Source organism: Schistocerca piceifrons, chromosome 10, assembly GCF_021461385.2.
Source record: "Schistocerca piceifrons isolate TAMUIC-IGC-003096 chromosome 10, iqSchPice1.1, whole genome shotgun sequence".
Taxonomy (NCBI): domain Eukaryota; kingdom Metazoa; phylum Arthropoda; class Insecta; order Orthoptera; family Acrididae; genus Schistocerca; species Schistocerca piceifrons.
Window position 1 is genome coordinate 140,740,711 of NC_060147.1, and position 16,627 is coordinate 140,757,337.

Here is a 16,627-nt window from a genome sequence, read left to right on the forward strand (position 1 = left end):
AGGTTGAGTCATGTGTTTCATTGGCATTTTGTGTCGATACCATGAACTCAGTTTTCCTGGACTCTGGTCAGCTTTTAGAAGTATTTTTTTAGCTGTTGCAGAGTGTTGCTGTTTCTGCCAGTTCTTCATTTTGCAAGTTACATTCATAATATGTGATTGTATCGTTTCCTATGAGCAATGTAGGTACTCTCAGTTTCTTTATTTTACCAGGTCCAGGTGTCAGTGCACAAATATTCGGATCTTTGAGATTACAATCTTATAAAGGTCGCCATCACAGTCCTTTTATACAGTTACGTTTTTTTTTTCTGAAACCGTTCACATTGACCAAGTCTACTGCGCATGAAAGTATTGAAAAAATGAACACTAATTCAAACACAGAGTTACCAGTGAACCTGAATATAATATGCAAAGAATACACGTTTATATATATATATATATATATATATATATATATATATATATATATATATATGTTTGTAGTATCAAAACACTGAGTGAAAAAAATAAATATTAATCGAAACATTTTGTGACGTACGTAGGAGTATAACACTACGCTGTGGGCACACCATGGATTTGCAGCCAATATTTCAACTGTCCTTGTAGCAAGGAGCGTAAATTTTATTTGAAAACAAATATTAGCACAAGAAGATGCATCATGTTTATTTCAACCAGAAGTTGCTTGATGTAATTCCTATGCTTTTCCTTTCCTCATATAGTAGTGAAACTGCTCTTGATTGTGTTAATGATAATAGCAGTTTGCAAAGTAAATTCTCCACTCATTGAAAAAAACAAAAAAGTAACTTTTCTTAGAGCGAAAAACACATGTGTCGGCAACAATTAATTACATGGAACCTCAAATTGGAACATAAATAAGATTTCCTTGTGACTGTGCCCGTTTGACTATTATTTGTTTTATGTATTTGTAAATATGTCTATGTATATTTTGTAAATATGTTAAAACCAATCTTAAATGACATCAGACGTATTAGAAAGTGCAAATACATGCTACAAACTTTTCACACTCCAGCAAGTGCGCGAATAATTCTCTGCGTGGTGTAGAAAACAATACCCGCGAATAGCTCGCAAACAATATAGCCAGCACACACCGACGATTCATCGACAACAGAAGCACAAAAGGCAGCGAAGACGCAAATTTTTGTGTCAAACTGAAGGAGAGATACACAATTGTCATACATGTAAATAAATAAAGATAAACATTTAAATGAATGTGAAGTAAGACAACATGATGTGAAACAAAATTTCTAATATTTTCTTTTTATCTTTAAAATAATTGATTTACTCGTAATTTCAATATAGTGGAAGAAATTTTTGATGAAATATATGACATATAAAGAATATGATAAAAACGAGCTTCCCATATAGCTGACACACATTAGTCAAACAGTACATTAAAAATATTGGACAAATATGGAATAGTTGATTGGCCAAAATAAAAGTTCCTTGTACCTTGCCCCTCTGGGTAGAAAACGTAAAATTCATAAATTTCTATAACTTAATAAGAAAAAATAACTAGCCTACAGCAGAGGGCAGATGTTAGGGCAGTTGCTAGATGTTTCAAAGACATATACATAAATAAAGAAGAAAGAGACGAGGTGCAGTAGAGATGCTTTCCTTTATTTTTGGTCATAGAGGAGTCTCAGGTGTGTCTCAATGAAGAAAGGACTCGATCATTTTATCGGTCTTCCTATTGTAACGGTTTTGTTGATAATTTTGGATTAATATGAGTAAAGTTGAGGGAATTACAATGCCTGTCTTTTTGACGAACAGTTCAGCTCACCATATGCAAATATGAGTTTCTTTCATTAGACGATACTGTCAACAATCAGCGACTTTGACGGAGCTGTATTTGGGACGGTCATTGCAGAAGAAACGGAGAGATGAAGCTTCCCATTGAGAAACAATACGACTAAGAATATTTTCAATTAAATTTCCTAGAAAGTTTATTTCAGATATATTTGGTGGTGTCTGTTTGGCAGGCAGTTACTAACGCATTTCATTAATGTCCCTATGTAGCCACACAAGCCATTCAGATCTGAGATTTTGGAAACATGTTCCAATACAGCGCACAGTAATGCCCACTACTTGCAAGTACATATGTTTTCTACTTTTTGAGAGGGTGAAAGAAGACATCACCCTCTTCCAAAAATTGTACGCAATCTATTAAAAGCGACCCGATGCAACGACGACTCCTCTAACGTGTCCTATGTACGTTATATACTGATTAGAGCATGAGAGAATGAAAATGATTATCTTCAGAGATTAGCAGCAAATACTTTGTACTGGATAATTTTGTTAACTTCATGGATTTTGCTAGTAAACGTATACCAACAAACGACGATTGTTTCACATATTTTATTCCTTGGTGGCAAATGCCCATATGAAAATCTAACATCCCTTTACTGCCATCTTACGGTTTTATTCTTAACTTTCACACATATGTGTGGTGTCACCGCCAGACACCACACTTGCTAGGTGGTAGCTTAAATCGGCCGCGGTCCATTTAGTACATGTCGGACCCGCGTGTCGCCACTGTGTAATCGCAGACCTAGCGCCACCACCAAGGCAGGTCTCGTGATATGAGAGAGCACTCGCCCCAGTTGTACGAGAACCTTGCTACCGCCCAGTTGTACGAGAACCTAGTTACCGACCAGATGTACGAAGCCTTTCTCTCTCATTAGCCGAGAGACAGAATAGCCATCAGCTAAGTTAATGGCTATGAACTAGCAAGGCGCCATTGGTATCAGTGCCTATAGCTTACGAGTATTCAAGAGAGATGTATTCCAAGGACTAATAAAAAGATAAGTAATAAGCATCTACATACTTTTCTTCTTATTCATTTATAAGTTCTCATGTTCCAGACTTCACGCCCGTCTGCTTTAGCCGTGCGTGCACTATCGGCTACAGCGTTAGTCTAGAGTTCATTTTCAGCAATCTCAACTTCACGGTGTCGGCCCAGCTACCGACACAACATTTATTGGCGACGAGCAAAGGAGTTTGTATTAATTCGTTTACAACATTGGCGACGATTTAAAGTGTTCTTTCTGATTGCTTACATGTAATTGTGTCATGGCTTCGCCACATTCTCCAGATGTACTGTCCGAATTTTATCGCTTGCAGAATCAGCAGACGCAGGCGTTACTGGATGCCCTTGGACAGCTCGTCCAGGGTCAACGTACCATTCAAACCGATGCGGCCGCCGCCGCTTCTTCGCTACCGCTGCCACTAAACGCTGTTGCACCTCCCTTTCGACCATACGTGGCAGCCGATGAGACCTGGCATGAGTGGTCTCGCCAGTTCAACTTTCATCTAGCAGCCTACAGAATTCAAGGTAAAGAGCGGCAGCCGTTTTTGCTTTCTTGTGTCGGTGTGTCCACATACCGTGTGATAGTGAAATTGTTTCCCCGACGCGACGTAGCAACTCTGTCCTACGAGGAAATTTTGTCTGCATTAGATGCCTATTTCAAAGAAACAGTTAATGTGGTTGCAAAACGGTATACGTTCTTTCGTACAAAACGTACGGCCGGTCAAACTAATAGGGAGTGGGTAGCAACATTGCAAGGACTTACTAGGGACTGTGCCTTTGAATGTGACTGTGGTCTTTCTTATTCAGATACAATGGTGCGTGATGCAATTGCACAGAACGTTTCTGATGTTCGCATACGGGAGCAAATTTTGAAACTAGTCAATCCCTCCCTTCAACAAGTAATAGACATATTGGATAGACAGGACACACTTGACTGTGCTCAGGAATCTTTTGAAACTTCGCCAGCCGTGTGTAACATTAACCGGCCCGCTGGACGCGCTGCGCGGCCCGGTAGCCGGGCCTCGCGCACGTCGACACAGCGGCTGCCGCGTGCTAAGCCAGGTGTGCCGCGCCAGCACACAAATGTAGTGAAATCGTGCCCGCGGTGTGCTACTAGACATTCGCGTGAACATTGCCCGTCACGCCAAGCTATTTGCTTTTTCTGCAATAAGAAAGGACATGTTCAAAGTGTTTGCCAGAAAAAGCTCAGATCAGACAATCACAATCATTCCAGGCCCTTTGCTTCGCGCCGGAATCGAACCAAGGACACTCAGGCTCGTGGACCTTCGCCTATGGACATTCATGTCGTTAATTCCACTTCGTCCAGTGACACATTCTCTAACAGTAACTGTGATCGTCCCACAAAAACTGTGCGTCGACGTCGCCGGAAATCACGTCAATTAGCAAGTGATTCTGTACCAGTGTCTATTCAAATTGCACAAAACAGTCGCTCTTGTCGTCAGCAGGACAATAAACTTTTTGTGGACTTAGACTTTGACGGCAAAGTGATACCATTCCAGCTCGATACCGGAGCTGCAGTTTCATTGCTCAATCACGACACGTACAAACAACTGGGCAAACCTCCGTTGCATTCCGCCAGTGTTAAGCTAACTACATATTCCGGACAGAAAATTCCTGTGTTAGGACAGTGCAGCCTTCTTGCAACATACAAGGGACAAACAAAACTTGTGTCATTTTACGTTCTTCGTTCTTCTACGCCAGTGAACTTGTTTGGTCTAGATTTATTTCAGTTGTTTAACATGTCTATTGTAAATCAGGTCCTATCAGTGAAGCAGACTGTGCCTACAGACAGTGTTTCTCGGCTGTGTGACGAATTTGCCGACATTTTTGCACCGGGCTTAGGTTGCGCTAAAAACTATGAAGCACATTTAGAACTGAAGGTAAACGCGCAACCGAAATTTTTCAGGGCGCGCAATGTTCCCCACGCATTGCGTGATGAGGTCGCAAGAACGTTACACGATCTCGAATCACAGGGTGTAATTGAACGTGTGCAAGCTTCTCTCTGGGCCTCACCCTTAGTCATTTTGCCAAAACCTTCCGGAAAATTGAGACTTTGCGTGGACTTCAAGGCCACAGTGAATCCACAGCTAGTGACTGCTACTTTTCCTTTGCCCCGCCCGGAAGATCTTTTTGCTAAATTGTGCCCGGGAAAATATTTTTCAAAGTTGGACCTAGCCGATGCGTACTTGCAAATACCGGTGGACGACGAATCCCAGCGCGTATTGGTGGTTAACACGCATCTTGGATTGTACCGCTTCAAAAGACTGCCATTCGGGTGTGCATCCGCCCCTGCCTTGTTTCAGCAATATTTACAAACTATTTGTGCGTCGGTCCCTACTGCAGCAAACTATCTGGACGATATAGTGATCTCCGGACAAACAGAAGAAGATCATCTTGCGAATTTACGAACATTATTTCAGGTCTTGCGGCAAAATGGTCTTCGCTTGAAGAAGGACAAATGTGTGTTTTTTGCTCGTGACTTACCATACCTGGGACATGTCATTAATGCCCAAGGCATACATCCGAGTCCAGAGCACCTCTGTGCCATACAAGAATTGCCTTCCCCTCAAAATGTGAAACAGCTACAGAGTGTGTTGGGTAAAATTAACTATTACAATAAATATGTGCGCAATGCCTCTTCCATTTCAGCTCCGCTTCATCGCTTACGCCGTAAAGGTGTTCCGTTCGTCTGGACGACGGAATGTGAACGCGCCTTTCGCCAGTTGAAATCGGCGTTGCTTTCTAATACTTGCCTTACGCCATTCGATCCCCAGAAACCCCTTTTGTTGATGGTAGATGCATCGGATTTCGGGATCGGTGCTGTGCTTGCGCACAAAGTTGGCTCGCATGATCGCCCTATTGCCTTTGCGTCCAAATTGCTCTCGTCTGCGCAAAGAAATTATTCACAGATAGAGAAAGAAGCTTTGGCTCTCGTGTTTGGTGTTACTAAGTTCCATGATTTCTTGTATGGTCGTCACTTCACCATCATCACAGACCACAAACCTTTGACATCGCTTTTTCATCCGACCAAGCCTGTACCTCCACGTACAGCGCAGAAATTCATTCGCTGGTCTATTTTCCTCTCGCAGTACCGCTACGATATCTTGTATCGGTCCACTGCTAAGCACGGAAACGCCGATGCGTTGTCCCGTTTGCCTGTTGCTGAGGATAAAGCATTCGATTCTTCCGAACTTGCTTGCATGTTCATTGATTCGGAAACCGATGAAGTGGTCGAATCGTTTCCGATTGATTTTCGTCGTGTCGCTACAGCCACAGCTGCTGACCCTGTCCTTGCTACTGTTTTACGTTTTGTTGCTACGCAATGGCCTTTGTCAAAGTCTCGGATCGAGGATCCGTTGGTTCGCCGATTTTTTGCTCACAAGGAGAGACTTTTTGTTCGACGTGGTGTTTTGTTGTTGCGTTCTGATAATGATCAGTCCAGAGTCGTGGTCCCACGTTCGTTACAGTCCTCTGTTTTACGGCTTCTTCACCAAGGACATTGGGGTATAGTGCGAACGAAACAACTTGCTCGTCAGCACTGTACTTGGTTCGGAATCGATGCTGCGATTACGAATATGTGTTCTTCGTGCCCGGCGTGTGCCGAACAACAATCCGCACCGCCGCGGAAAGTCTTTGCATGGCCAAAAGCCACTTCCCCTTGGCAACGCTTGCACATTGATTTTGCTGGTCCATTCTGGAATGCTCGATGGTTGGTTCTGGTCGACGCCTTCAGTAATTTTCCTTTTGTTGTCCGGATGTCTTCCACGACGTCCTCCGCCACCATCCAAGCGTTGTCTGCTATCTTTTGCATTGAAGGTCTTCCGCAGACTATTGTTTCCGACAATGGCCCACAATTCATGTCCGCAGAATTTCAGTCATTCTGCCAGGCCAATGGTATTCAACATCTGACATCCGCGCCGTTTTCGCCTCAGTCCAACGGTGCCGCTGAACGATTGGTCCGGACTTTCAAGTCACAGATGTTGAAATTGAAAGAGTCGCATTCTCGGGAGGACGCATTGTTGCTCTTTTTGTCTTCGTATCGCTCTCAGCCCCGAGATGGTCGCTCGCCGGCTGAGTTGCTCCACGGTCGTCCTCATCGCACCTTGATGTCTTTGCTGCATCCGCCGCATCAGGTTCCTGTGCAGCGGCAGACTCCTGCTTTTGCTCCAGGCGACGTTGTATTTTATCGCAACTATCGAGGTTCACGGCGTTGGCTCGCAGGGCGCATTCTTAGCTGCCTCGGCCGCGCGATGTATTTGGTTTTGGGGGCCTCTGGTGAGGTGCGTCGGCATCTCAATCAGCTGCGCCTCTGTCGTCGCTCGGGTTCTGCCGCTCCCCGTCTGCTTTCAGCGACGGTGCCGTCCAGTCAGCGCCCTGGGGACCCATCTACTGGCTCGCCTCATCCCCAGGTGTTACCGACGATGCCTTCCATTTTGCCCCATGGCGACGCGCCGCCGCCGCTGCAGCAGCAGCAGCCGCCGCCGCCGCCGCGTGTTCTCCCGCCGGCGCCGCCCGCATTCGACGCTTCGTTGCAGCCGCCAAGCGCCTCCCAGGGTCACGCGCCGCCGATCGCTTCCCGTGACCAGCTGTCCTCCGCCATGGAACTCCCGCCCGCTCCGGACCACATGACGTCATCGCGCGTCGGCTACCCCGACGCAATGGAGATTGATCCTTCGGTCACTCCTGTCTCTTTACGGGCGCGTACACCGCATGTTGACGTGCACCCTGGACTAGTTTTTCAGGCGTTTCCTAGCTCCCCTCGGACCGAATGGCCGGGTGCGGGTGGCACAGCCTCGCCTGTTGTTAGGCTCCCCACCTCATCGCATACGTCAACATGTGGTCCTCCCCACGGCGGGCGGAAGCCTTATCACACGACCGTTCGCCGATTTGCGGGGGAGGAATGTGGTGTCACCGCCAGACACCACACTTGCTAGGTGGTAGCTTAAATCGGCCGCGGTCCATTTAGTACATGTCGGACCCGCGTGTCGCCACTGTGTAATCGCAGACCTAGCGCCACCACCAAGGCAGGTCTCGTGATATGAGAGAGCACTCGCCCCAGTTGTACGAGAACCTAGCTACCGCCCAGTTGTACGAGAACCTAGTTACCGACCAGATGTACGAAGCCTTTCTCTCTCATTAGCCGAGAGACAGAATAGCCATCAGCTAAGTTAATGGCTATGAACTAGCAAGGCGCCATTGGTATCAGTGCCTATAGCTTACGAGTATTCAAGAGAGATGTATTCCAAGGACTAATAAAAAGATAAGTAATAAGCATCTACATACTTTTCTTCTTATTCATTTATAAGTTCTCATGTTCCAGACTTCACGCCCGTCTGCTTTAGCCGTGCGTGCACTATCGGCTACAGCGTTAGTCTAGAGTTCATTTTCAGCAATCTCAACTTCACGGTGTCGGCCCAGCTACCGACACAACAATATGTGCTGCTGTTCACTGCAGGTGAAAGCAAAGAAAAGTTTTATACGTTTGACCATTCTCTAAGTGGCTTTATAAGTTAATGTTAGCTGAAAGATCAATTACTGTCTAAAATGTCTTCAATAGAAATGCAGACTGGCGTTAATGTTTGTGTGTTGTAGCCGCACTTCGACTACAGAGTCACCAAGCGCCGGGTGCATCGACTCGCTGCGGTGGCGGCCGCACCCCGCCATCAGCGTCGCCAAGCGGCAGCCGTCTCAACCCACTGTAATGGCGACCGCACCCTGTGGCGGGAATGTCGGCTAGCGTTTGTTCACGCACGAAACTGGAGAACATATGAACGGCAAGAGAAACCAGTCGTGTGTTGTCTCTCGAATTGTTCTGTACCACAACTGATGCAAACACAACCCTTATAGGACCACTTTGCTTTCAGTTTGTCTGTCTGACTACTAAAGATTGTTTTTTTTCTTAGGATAGAAGCGCCAACAGCCTGTTACAATTGTCCACCTCTTGTACATTGCGAACAGATTTAGTAATAAATTATAAAGTGCAGTAAGGTGCTGATCTATTGCATAAAGAGCAACATTGAAGAAAACAATAAGTCTTTCTTCCAATCACCATTTTGTGTGGGGTGGGGATATCAGTGACAAGAAGTTTCTGAAGGTTTGAAATTACGTGTATAGTTTGTTGGAAGTCACTAAATGCTGTCATTCTCTGTACAGGATCAAGCCAGTGCATCGCCCGTAGTAGAGCCCTTGGTTTGTTTTAGGCCTCAAAGTTTATCATATAAGATTAACCAGCACTTTACTAAAAAATTTTCTCTATTTAACTTCAGATTTAGAGATAGCACCAGTCAAATCAATGTCTCCAAGCAACTCACAATTTACCTTCACTGAGGTCGTTTGACAGCTGTCGTCTCAAACTGTTCCTTAACTCACTTTAAATGCTTGTTAATGCTGAAAAACAACATTCTCCGCTGCTGCTGGTGAACATCAAAGGCTAGTAAACGCGTGTGACTATTTCTACTACATTTGGGAAACACGATTTTAATGAATTTCCTAGTACAAATTTACAAATGAGCAATTCAGCAAACTGCACCAGTCCGTCACTTAGGCTTTCTTTCACATCTGTACTGTTTGTAACCTATGAAAAGCTTAAATTGCAGAAGTATTCCCCATACACTGGCAATTTGATGGTACATTTCCACACTTTAGCTAATGCAGTCAGCACGTTATCAATTATGACAATAAACACCACATTTTCAAAATGTTGTCCATGTGTTTGATTTTCTACTATTTCATCCAGTGTAACAGAGCTGCTGAAATGGGCATACTTCGTATTCTGCTTGTGTCATCTTGAAAATTATTGTTTATATTCTTCGCAGCTGGTCAGCACATTGGTTTTTGGATCAATATCTAAAGATGTGGACCGCATAGCTTGATTGACAAGTAGTAAATCGCCTTTTATTATGTTTTTGAGTCATTAGTCTTTCATCTCAGAGTACCACTTGCAACCTACCTCCTCAGTTATTTGCTGAATGTATTCCAACTTCAGTCTTCGTCTACAGTTTTCCCTCCCTCTTGCTCCATGGAAGTTTTTCCTTTGTGTTTTAATACACGTCCTATAAACCTGTCCCTTCTTCTTGTCAGTGTTTCCCATATATTGCTCTCCTCGCCTATTCTGTGCAGATCCACCTCACTCGTTACCTGATCAGTTCAACTAATTTTCAACATTCTTCTGTAGCACCACGTCTCAAATGCTTCTATTCCCTTCTGCTCCAGTTTTTCCACAGTCCATGTTTCACCACCGTCAAATGATGTCCTCTAAACGTATGTTCTCAGAAATTTCTTCTTCAAATTAAGGTCTACGTCTGATACCAGTAGACTTCTCTTGGCCATGAGTGGCCCTTTTGACAGTGCTAGTCTGCTTTCTATGATTCTTCTTGCTCCGTTCTTCGTGGGTTATGTTGATGCCTAGGCATGAGAATTCATTTATTCTGTCCACTTCCTGTTTCGTAATTCACCTGTTAAGTTCCTCGCTGTTCTCATTTCTGCTACTGTCATTACTTTCATCTTTCTTCGATTTATTCGCTACTCATAATAGTTTTCATGCCATTCAACATATCCTGTAATTCTTCTTCAATTTCACTAAGGATGTGTCCTCAGAGTCTTTTGCAACATTATGCATGAATAAAACGTTCTCGGTTTTCAAGTCGCGTCAATTCGAATAAAATCCTCGAGCTTTCAATGACCATCTCCGCCGTCCTTGTAAGGAGTTGACGGAGTGCCGGGGCTGCTACGGCTTCTCCCTTATATACGCATGATGACATCGTCAGCAGCCTATCAGATAGACCCCATGTGGAGCGCAAGCGTAAGTCGACCCCGGCAGCTAGCGGAGCTATTGCCCGTGGCAGCACCAGGGACGTCAGGTGGCGCCAGGGGCAGGCGCCACGTTCGAAATTACTGCTCCCGCGTCTTTGCTTTCTTTCGATGTGCAACACCCGCCCCCAGCCCTGCTGAGTGTGTAGCCCTTGTCTCTGTTGGCAGTGTTGTTTAAACGAATCTTGGATGCTTCCTTTATAACGGAGTCCCAATATGTAGATGCATGACCCAACACTTTCGGCTATTTTATGTCCATTTTGAAGGCAATGTGAATGAGCGCATAAGGATGTATGAAATACTGAGATGTGTGATGACGAAACGTTAATAGCAAAAATATTAAATGTTCCATGTTCTGCCTTATACTGTATATGCGAATGAACACACTGACTGACCTATGGGCAGTTATGCATAATTCAGAAATTTTGTAGTAATAAGAATTATGAAGGGAATGATTCAAACTAGCATGTCCTAGTTCGTGGAAGGATTCAATTAGAAGTGGAAGGATGTAAACTGGCTATTTTTTGACGATGTTATTGAATGTGATATGTTTGAGGAACTGTGGTCAGTGAAACAATTCTCAGGCAACAGTATCTGTGTCTCCGATGGCAGCCCTGTGAAGTTGTAGAATCTTTGACAGTCACTAGTGGATATCTCCAGTGTTCGTTGAGTGTGCAGTGTAATGGATGGACACACTTTGGGAACTATGATAACTGTTGATTTATTACGAGGAGGAATGATGACCCAGAATGGTGATATGCTAGCTTAAGGACATTACAAAAGTTGTTTTGAAAAGAAAAGCAAGGTATTATTTCATGAGGTAGCAAGTTTATTTTTATTTTTGTAGACTTGTGTTGCTGATTCACTTCACCCTCGTCACAGTCAAGTTTTTGATAATTATTCTATTGACTCATCGTCTGAGTTAATTTACTGTTCCATGGAAGTTACTAGATTAAATGAATTTTCTAATTATAGTCTATAACTGTTTTCTTTTTCTCAACTTAAGGGTTGAGTCATGTGTTTCATTGGCATTTTGTGTCGATACCATGAACTCACTTTCCCTGGACTGTGGTCAGCTTTTAGCAGTACTTTTTTAGCTGTTGCGCAGTCTTGCTGTGTTCCTGTTTCTGCCAGTTTTTCATTTTGCAGGTTACATTCATACTATGTGAGTGTATCGTTTCCTATGAGCAATGTAGGTACTCTCAGTTTCTTTATTTCACCAGGTCCCTCTATCAGTGGAGAAATTTTCGTGTGTCTAAGATTACATTTTTATAAAGGTGGACATTACAGTTGTCTTATACAGTTACTTTTTTTTTCTTGCGACCGTTCGCACAAACCCAGTCTACTTTGCCTGCAAGTATTGAAAAAATGTACACTAATTCAAACACAGAGATCCCAGTTAACCTGAAAAAAAAATGAAACGAAAACAAGTGTACATATATATACTTCAGTTTGTAGCATCAAAAGACTGAGTGAAAAAAATAAATACTAAACGAAGGATTTTATGCCGTACGTAGGAGTACAATAGACACTACGCTATGGCACAACATGGATTTACAGCCAATGTTTCATTTGTCCTCATATTAAGGAGCGTAATTTTTTTTTGAAAACGTATATTAGCACAAGAAGATGCATCATGTTTATTTCAACCAGAAGTTGCTTGACGTAATTCCTATACTTTTCCATTCCACGTGTAGTAGTTGAACTGCTCTTGATTGTGTTAATGATAATAGCAGTTTCCGGGTTCTTACGGGAAATCTAAACATTTTGCGAAGTAAATTCTTAACTCATTGAAAAAAATAAAAAGTACCGTTTTTTAAAACTAAAAACAAAGGTGTCGGCAACAACTGATTATGAGGAACCTCAAATTGGAATATAAATAAGATTTCCTTGTGACTGTGCTCGTTTGACTTTTATTTGTTTTATGTCTTTGTAAATATGTTCGTGTATATTTTGCAAATCTGTTAAATCCAATCTTAAGCGACATCATATTAGAAAATGCAAATAAGTGCTACGAACTTTTCACACTCCAACAAGTGCGCGAATAATTCACTGCGTGGTCTAGAAAACAATACCCATGAATAGCTCGCAAACAATATAGCCAGCTCACACCGACGATTCATCCACAACAAAAAACAAAGGGCAGGGAAGACGTAAATGTTTGTGGAAACGTGAAAAAGAGTCACAGAATTGTCATACATGTAAATAAATAAAGATAAATATTTAAATGAATGTGCAATAGCTCTACATAATGTGAAACAAACTTTCTAATAGTTTCCTTATATGTTTAAAATAATTGATTTACTCGTAATTTTAATATAGCTGACACACGTTAGTCAAACAGTACACTAAAAATAATGGACAAATATGGCAATAGTTGATTGGCCAAAATAAAAGTTCCTTGCACCTTACCCCTCTGGGCAAAAACGTAAAATTCATAAATTTCTGTAAATTAACAAAAAAATAAATAGCCTACAGCAGAGGACAGGTGTTATGGCAATTGCTAGATGTTTCAAAGACATATACATAAATAAAGAAGAAAGCGATGAGCTGCAGTAGAGATGCTTTTCTTTATTTTTGGGAGAGAGGAGTCTCAGATGTGTCTCAATGAAGAAAGGACTCAATCATTTTATCGGTCTTCCTATTGTAACGGTTTTGTTGATAATTTTGGATTAATATGAGTAAAGTGGAGGGAATTACAATGCCTGTCTTTTTGACGAACAGTTCAGCTCACCATATGCAAATATGAGTTTCTTTCATTAGACGATATGGTCAACAATTAGCGACTTTGACGGAGCTGTATTTGGGATGGTCATTGCAGAAGAAACGGAGAGATGAAGCTTCCCATTGAGAAACAATACAACAAAGAATATTTTCAATTAAATTTCCTAGAAAGTTTATTTCAGATATATTTGGTGGTGTCTGTTCGGCAGGCAGCTACTAACGCATTTCATTAATGTCCCTATGTAGCCACACAAGCCATTCAGATCTGAGATTTCGGAAACGTGTTCCAATACAGCGCACAGTAATGCCCACTACTTGCAAGTACATATGTTTTCTACTTTTTGAGAGGGTGAAAGAAGACATCACCCTCTTCCAAAAATTGTACGCAATCTATTAAAAGCGACCCGATGCAACGACGACCCCTCTAACGTGTCCTATGTACGTTATATACTGATTAGAGCATGAGAGAATGAAAATGATTATCTTCAGAGATTAGCAGCAAATACTTTGTACTGGATAATTTTGTTAACTTCATGGATTTTGCTAGTAAACGTATACCAACAAACGACGATTGTTTCACATATTTTATTCCTTGGTGGCAAATGCCCATATGAAAATCTAACATCCCTTTACTGCCATCTTACGGTTTTATTCTTAACTTTCACACATACGTGCTGCTGTTCACTGCAGATGAAAGCAAAGAAACGTTTCATACGTTTGACCATTCTCTAAGTGGCTTTATAAGTTAATGTTAGGCGAAAGATCAATTACTGACTAAAATGTCTTCAATAGAAATGCAGACTGGCGTTAATATATCCGTGTTGTAACCGCACGTCGACTACAGAGCCACCAAGCGCCGGGTGCATCAACTCACCGGGGTGGCGGCCGCACCCCGCCATCAGTGCCGCCAAGCGGCAGCCGTCTCAACCCACTGTGATGGCGACCACACCCTGTGGCGGGAATGTCGGCTGGCATTTGTTCACGCACGAATCTGGAGAACATATCAACGGCAAGAAAGACCAGTCGCCTGTTTTCTCTCGAATTGTTGCCACTGCATGATACGCTTTCACTTTTTAGTGTTCTGTACCTCAATTGGTGCAAACACAACCCTTATGGGACCACTTTGTTTTCAATTTGTCTGTCTGACTACTAAAGATTGTTTTTTCTTCTTAGGATAGAAGCGCCAACAGCCTGTTACAATTGTCCCCCTTTGTACGTTGCGAACAGATTTAGTAATAAATTATAAAGTGCAATAAGGTGCTGATCTATTGCATACAGAGCAACATTGAAGAAAACAGTAAGTCTTTCTTCCAATCATCATTTTGTGGGGAAGGGGAGTGGGGATATCTGTGACAAGAAGTTTCTGAAAGTTTGAAAATACGTGTATAGTTTGTTGAAAGTCACTAAATGCTGTCATTCTCTGTACAGGATCAAGCCAGTGCGTCGCCTGCAGTAGAGCCCTTGGTTTGTTTTAGGCCTCAAAGTTTATCATGTAAGATTAACCAGCACTCTACTAAAAATTTTTCTCCATTTAACTTCAGATTTAGAGATAGCACCAGTCGAATCAATGTCTCCAAGCAACTCACAATTTACCTTCACTGAGGTCATTTGACCACTGTCGTCTCAAACTGTTCCTTAACTCACTTTAAATGCTTGTTAATGTTGAAAAACAATATTCTCCACTGCTGCTGGTAAACATCAAAGGCTAGTAAACGCGTGTGACTATTTCTACCACATTTGGGAAACACGATTTTAATGAATTTCCCACTACAAATTTACAAATGAGCAATTCAGCAAACTGCACCAGTCTGTCACGTAGGTTTTCTTTCAAATCTGTACTGTTTGTAACCTATGAAAAGCTTAAATTGCAGAAGTATTCCCCATACACTGGCAGTTTGATGGTACATTTCCACACTTTAGCTAATGCAGTCAGCACATTGTCAATTATGACAATAAACACCACATTTTCAAAATGTTGTCCATGTGTTTGATTTTCTACAATTTCATCCAGTGTAACAGAGCTGCTGAAATGGTTATACTTTGTCTTCTGCTTGCGTCATCTTGAAAACTATTGTTTATATTCTTCGCAGCTGGTCAGCACATTGGTTTTTGGATCAATATCTAAAGATGTGGACCGCATTGCTTGATTGACAAGTAGTAAATCGCCTTTTATTTTGTTTTTGAGTGATTAGTCTTTCATCTCAGAGTACCACTTGCAACCTACCTCCTCAGTTATTTGCTGGATGTATTCCAACCTCAGTCTTCGTCTACAGTTTTTCCCTCCCTCTTGCTCCATGGAATGTCCTTTTTGACAGTGCTAGTTTGCTTTTTATGATTCTTCTTGCTCCATTCGTTGTGCGTGTCTTTGCTACCTAGGTAGGAGAATTCCTTAACTCTCTCTACTTCCTTATTCGTAATTCAGCTGTTAAGTTCCTCGCTGTTCTCATTTCTGCTACTGTCATTACTTTCGTCTTCCTTCGATTTACTCTCGGTCCATATTTGCTACTCATTACTCTCGGTCCATATTTGTTACTCATTAGAGTTTTCATGCCATTCAACATATCCTGTAATTCATCTCCAATTTCACTGAGGATGTGTCCTCCAAGTCTGACATGACAGCACACATGAATAAAACGTTATCGGTTTTCAAGCCACATCAATTCGAATAAAATCCTGAAGCTTTTGATGACCGTCTCTATCACCGTCATCAGGAGTTCACTGACTGCCGGGGCTGCTTTTTTTGTGATTTCATTCCCCTGCCCCATATGGGCAGGGGAGCCCTGCCAGTGGCACAATCCGCGGCTCTTCAGCTGAGAGACGTGACAGCTAATACAAGAAGAAAATGATATATAGAAAGGAGATTAGAATGGGTGACATAAAAACACAGTAATGGGAGATAATGGAGGTAAAAATACACTGACATGGAGACTTTCATGGGGGTACAATTAAAAGAGTCGACATAAAGTGAAAAAACACAGTTGGTGTTTATAGATCACAGAAAAGACACTGAAGTCACACACACAGGTTAAAAGGTGGCCACAGTATTAAAAACATTCCAGAACAAGACACTTTAAACCCAGTTCGAGAGGTGAAGCACACGCAACGAAGAATAAAACTGCCAGGAGGGACCTGCCAAGGGAGAGGCCTGAGAGGATGGAAAAGGAGAGCAAGGTGCAGGAGGGGAGGGGGCGGGATGAAAAGAGTAGGGGTGTGAGGGTGTGCGTCAAGAGGCGGGAGACAGGTGGGGTG